Source organism: Etheostoma spectabile, chromosome 24 (assembly GCF_008692095.1).
Source record: "Etheostoma spectabile isolate EspeVRDwgs_2016 chromosome 24, UIUC_Espe_1.0, whole genome shotgun sequence".
Classification (NCBI taxonomy): Eukaryota; Metazoa; Chordata; class Actinopteri; order Perciformes; family Percidae; genus Etheostoma; species Etheostoma spectabile.
In genome coordinates this window covers 10,821,680-10,828,005 of record NC_045756.1, presented here as the reverse complement: position 1 = coordinate 10,828,005, position 6,326 = coordinate 10,821,680, and positions in this window count along the sequence as shown.

Here is a 6,326-nt window from a genome sequence, read left to right as displayed (position 1 = left end):
GTGCCTAAAAACAACCTCCCAGAGGTTTAAGGATGAAAACCTTTCCTGTTTTGACAACCCATAGGGAGCGAGAGAAGGTGCTGAGAGGAGGAAAAGTGGAGGATAAGAGAGGGTCCTAATCCCCAATAATCCACCTCTCTCCCCATGGGGCGACAGTGACGGGCCTCGCTCTCCTTGCTTCCGTCGGCGATTGGTTTTTCAAATTTCAGACGGCTCTCGCTTGGCGGCAGGGGCACGTGCCTCCAAGAAATGTGACTTTGGGTGGAGGACAAATGAAGACAGGGACATAATGAAGACCTGCTGCACACGGACCCTGAGTTTCCCACGAAATACTCAATCTCACGTGACATATCAAGTTTTATTTTATGGACATTTTCCTTCATTTAATCTGCACAAATAGAGGGGGGGAGGGGGTCAACGTGAAGCCAAATATTTTCCAACACTCATACATCTTGCCTAAAATCCCGTAAAGCCCTGATACATTGTTGTGCATTAAGCATTAAGCAAAACTCTTTTAATTTTTCACCGGCATTGTTTGTGGAGTTTGTTAATGATAAACGTGAGCAGAAATCTCTCTAGACTCAATATTTTAATGTTCAATAGTAGACAGGATGACAGGAAAAGGAAAGATGAGAAGACACAAGAAGAAGAGATACCAGAGCAAAGGGCTTGGCTTTTTAAACCTATGGTTTTCGGCTCCATCGGCCCATCGCTTTTAAATAGTAACTTTCATATTGAATTTCTCACTAAATTAAGTTAAATCATTTGAACAGAATCTGAATCGGGGCGTATGACAATTAGTGAGTCTTTTTTTGCCAGTTTTAGTTTGCATTTTTCATCATTGAGGATACTCATGTTAAAAAACTGCCTGCTTTTTGTTCCATGGTGCGTTTGGTTTTAGTGGCGGTTCTCTGTAGCTATGTTTCCATCTACACGTTTTTATCCGAATTAAGTGATATTGAATGAAAAAGGCCTCATGGAAACAGTAAAATTTGATGGAATTCCACGAATGTTGACTCAAAGGAAATACGTTCAGTCTCATCAGATTTTATCTTGATCAATATACGGCTTATGCGATAAACGCTGATGGAAAAGTTAATTGCCGAATAAATAACGAATTGCGATTAAGTTTTAGGTCATTTTATGGTTGCAACCCGCCACAAAACAAAGAAGAAGTTTTAGTTTATTTCCGCCTAGTATTTCCTGTATCTCTGTCTGCACACATGGCGGGTGTCAACAAAGACAGACGGAAGTGGACAAATGAGAAGACAAGAGATTTTTTGAATTTAATTTATTAGGAACTCGCAAAGGAAATGGCCGACAAAGGTTAGGACAAGCCGTGGGACGTCCTCTGGAGTAAATGGAAGGGACTCAAACAGCGAGACAAGAAAAAGAGTCTCACATCGGTGCTGGAGGGACAATAAAAGACAAGTTTTCGTCATCACCAGAACCCCCTGATTTCATCATATAACCCCGGTCTTCAGCAGCTCCATTGGCTCCCGTTCAATTCAGAATACAATTTAAAAACCTTCTCCATACTTTCAAAGCCATCCATAACCTTGCCCCTCCCCTATCTATCAGAACTCCTACACATTGCGTCCCCTCCCGCTCCCTCAGATCTTCCTCCTTTTCCCCCCACCTCACTGTCCCCCATGCTCGACTCATCACCGTGGGGAGCAGAGCCCTTCAGCCGCTCTGCTCCCCCCCGCTCTGGAACTCACTCCCACCCGACCCCGCAACATCAAATCTCTCCCTCTGTTCAAAACTAGACTAAAAAACCCATTTTGTTCCAGCTCGCTTATCTGTAAATCACTGGTCCTGTTTTGTTTTGTTTGTTTGTTTTGTTTTTTTTGTTTTTGGGTTTTTTCTGTTTTGTTATTACTACTTACACTTTTATGTTCCCTGTATCTGTCTTTTATTCCCTGTAAAGCGTCCTTGAGTGTTAGAAAGGCGCTGTTAAATAAAATGTATTATTATTATTATTAAGTTGCATCGGCATCGTCATAGCAATGTGTTAATAGCATCGTTGTTTTCTTATTATAGCGTGATATGTTGATATCAGCTGGAACATAAGCACTACAACTAGTGCAATATTGATCATGTGTTGGCAAACGACAGGTTTTTATTGGCTTTAAAGCTGTTGGATGGAAAACACTTTCATCAGCTTTATTCGCATGATTTTTTTTTTACCGAACTTCAGATAATTTGATTGATAAGTGGATGGAAACTTAGCTTGTGGCTCTGGGCGGTCGACTACCAACTGGGACTGAAGAGTCGTCTACCAATTGGAAAGTCGTGGGTCTATCCCGGGCCCCTGCAGTCTACATGTCGAAGTGTCCTTTGGCAAGACACTGAACCCCAAATTGCTCCCAGTGCTTCATCGTTGGTGGGTGAAAGTGCATGAATGTTTATCTGATGAGTGCGTAATAAGTGGGAATGTCCACACACGTTACCAGGGTCTCTACAAATGACTCCCCCTTCGTCTGAATCTGGTGTGTAACTTATGTGTGGAAGCAGCTGACTCAAGTTAAAAATCAGCTCTGATTGAGTGTACATGTGAGGGTGTGTGTGACGGAAAAAACCAGACAGGCAATTTCCTTGTGTGGAGGACATGGACACCACAGACTGCTGAATCCAATGATTAAATGTATGTGTGTGTGTGTGTGTGTGTGTGTGTGTGTGTGTGTGTGTGTGTGTGTGTGTGTGTGTGTGTATGTGTGGTAGTACAGGGTTTTCTAAATAAAACAGAACATCAGATTAATGTCAGAGACAAAGTACTGTCTGATCCCCCAAAGCCTCATCTATAGTTTGGGGGCAGTCAAATAAGGTGCATATTTGTAAGAGTACTTGTTCAGTACAGGACATGAACAAGCATTCTTACAAATATGCACTATGTAATTGATGAGTCCAACTGGCCTGGATCCAGACAGCCACATCACAGATGTGTTGAATAATAATAATAATAATAATAATAATACATTTTATTTAACAGCGCCTTTCTAAGCACTCAAGGTCGCTTAACAGACAATAAAATAGTTGGGTGTTGACCACTGTTTCCCATGGTCAGAAGAATTGACCAATCAAGACTTGGTCTTGGTCTTTAGTTAGTTTCAATTCAATTCAATTTTATTTATAGTATCAATTCATAACAAGAGTTATCTCAAGACACTTTACAGATAGACCACACTCCAGAATTTACAAGGACCCAACAGTTCTAGTAGTGTCCTCCAGAGCAAGCAACAGTGCGACAGTGGCGAGGAAAAACTTCCTTTTAGGCAGAAACCTCGGTCAGACCCAGGCTCTTGGTAGGCGGTGTCTGACGGGCCGGTTGGGGTTAGAATGAAGAGTGGTTTCTGGTTTAAAGAAATGCCAATAAACCAGAGCACGTTTTCCTCCCGTCCCAGAATGCTGTGTGGACTAGCCAGACCCTCCTCCAGCTCCGCAGCGTGTAGGTGGTCTGGCAAAGTGAGTCTAGCCTATCATGTTTTTTTTAACAAATATATATATATTTTATGATTCATTTTTGCTAATAATATGTTGGATTCATGTTAAGAATTTCTTTTTTTAACTCTGAGAACCCTCACCCCTTGTTGAGGATCTCTGATTTAGAAGCTCTAATCAGCTGCTATTTAAAAACTTCAAAGTCAAGGGTTGTGTCTGAAACAACCGTCCCCTATGTCCCCTGTATGTCCTTTCAGCCATTTTATTTAAGTGTCTGAAAAGAGTGTGCAGGGTAAAATCACCTGCTGTGCGTTCGGATACTTCAGGCTGGATTTTTTTCCTCTTAACTCAGCAACAAAATATGGTGTTATCTGTGGTATATTTGGGATTTCACAGTGATGAGAGTGCTGTTAACAGGTTCTCTTTTTGGTTGTGTACAAACATGAAGCGCATGTCTGATGCCTGGACACCGGACAGGCTAATCCCCTCATACAGTAGCGTCTCTGGGGGCCCCACTGGAGGTGGGGCCTCTGTGGCAGTCTGGACGCTCAGGGTTTAACCAGCAGGCCACCTGCTTTCTCAGCAATAAGGAACAGCACAGAGGGAGGTCCAGTTCAGAGTGCGTGAAGAGGATTTTTTTGGGGGTTAATTTTGGGTCAGAACGGTCTTTGCATGTCTGGAAACAGTAGGCTAGAAATAGAGGAGCATGCGTATCAGATTATGTGCGTACTTGTCAATAAAAATTGTGTATTTGATGGTTGGACAATAACAAATGTGCCACCAGGCCAAAGAACTTAATTGATGGATTACATAATATAAAAAAATTGTCCTATATTTGTGCGTCCAAACATCAGCAGCAGCACAAATATATACAAGGTTAATCTGCGTGTGATCCCTCTGCCTCAGAGTACATCCTGTCCCCGCGGCAGTGTGCTTGAAGGCAACACCTATTGTCAATGGAACAGGATTTGCGAAAGTGCCATCTGGACTGGAGCTCAGTCTCCACACAGCGTCTGATCCACCGGGCCAGCCAGTCACTGCCAGATCCGGATCTAGGATCAGACTGACCTGAGGAGGGGGAGGATGGGGGGGTTGGAGGACAGAGCTGGGCAGGTCGAGGCCCTCCAAATAGATACACATAACATCGAAAACCTCAAATAATTAGTTTTTTTTGCCCAGGACACCCCACACCCCGAAGCTCCGTAATGTTCTCCACTTACATTTTTATCATACTAGGGATGTCAAAACCATGAAGCTTTTGATTAAAATAGATTAATATGACATTAAATGGTTTGTTTTCATTAAACCATTGCCTTGATTGCCTGTATTGAGCTCTCTGTGTGCAGCCGAGAAATTCTAAAAAAAAACCACTAAGGCTTTAAAATGTGTAAAAATTAAAGGAACCCTTTTCTTGGTGTAAAATGGCACGCTATGCATAATTCTTTTTGTTTTTTTTACTTTTTTTGAGCGCTGCATACTTTGTATTGAAGTAATGAGTCAGAATGATCGCACCCACTTTTTCATTTTTTAATTATTAAAAGGTTTAAAAATATTGTTTATACAAAAAAATAGCTAATTTAATTTTGGATGAAAAAAAATTAGAGATATTCATGTTTAATAAAAAAAAAAAAAGAAAATTCCATATAGGCCCTTTTTTTCTGTCCTTGTAATTTTTTATTGATAAAAAATTGCCTTTTAAAACCCCCTTTTTTTTAATTGTTTTGTTTTTTTTTTTTTTTTTTCAAAAACCATTTTTTGAACATTTTAAATGTCTCCTGCTGGCTAATAATAATAAATTTAGGGGAAAAAAAAAAGGGTTCCATTTTTCATTTTTACTAAATATTAAATCTACCTCATAAAATTAATGAATAAAATAAGGCTTTTTTATTAAAATGTATATTTAGAAAAATTGGGTGTATTTATTTGTTATGGTGTGGGTTATAGAAAAAGCATGTTTTATCAGCGCGTGGCTTTCTAGAATCTGCATATGATTTAATTAGCACTACTGTTTTTGGGATGAGATTATAATAATGTTTAAAGAAGGGCTAATTTTGGGTTAAAACATTGGGGGGGGGGGGCGCGTGAAACCTTTTTTCTGCAAAAAATTTCTCCCTTTTTATCATTAAAGTTATGTTTTAAATGTTATTTAGTAAAAAGGTTTTTTTTAAACGGTTTTTGGGTAGGTTGGCAGAGTTTTGATATTTGGGGGGGTTGTAATTTACACCCCGTAAATTTCATCTTTTTTTAAAAAAATCCTAATTAGGAGTTTAAAAGGAGATCATGTGGGGATTCCCATGGGCGTGTAATATAAGGGGGAAAAAACTGCGGGGGGAGCGTAGGGAAAGGGCCCCCTTGTATAAACCCAAACGAGGTCTACATGGAACAGGTGCATTCAAAAGGGATCCACTTTCCCTGGGTAAAGAGGTCTAGGGGGGAAGCCAGAATCAACCAGGGGTGTTAGAACATTTTTTTTTATTTAAAGGGGAAAAGGGGGGGCAAGAGGTTTTTATTAGCGGTTAGTAAAAAAACCCCTGTTTTTTTTTTTTTATTGGAACATATTTTAGCTGGCAAACCCAATTTTTGCCCTTTAATTAATAACTTAGAAACCAGATGTTTTGTTTCCGGGCAAAAAAGCTGCTTTTTACTAAAAAATTAAGTTGTAACTTTTTTGAAGAAAGCCCACGTCTTCTATGAACCTTTGGATAAAAGGGGGTCAGCCCCCGGGCCCCTTTGGGAAAAAAAAATAAAACCCCGGTTACATTTTTGTTTTATTTGAGGTGCAACTGTCAGGAATTGTAAAGTCAATTTGTGAGGGGAGGAACAGCACGAACATCAAATACTTTGAAGGGTTTTTTTCCCTTTTTTTTTCCAAATGTTCTTGGTTC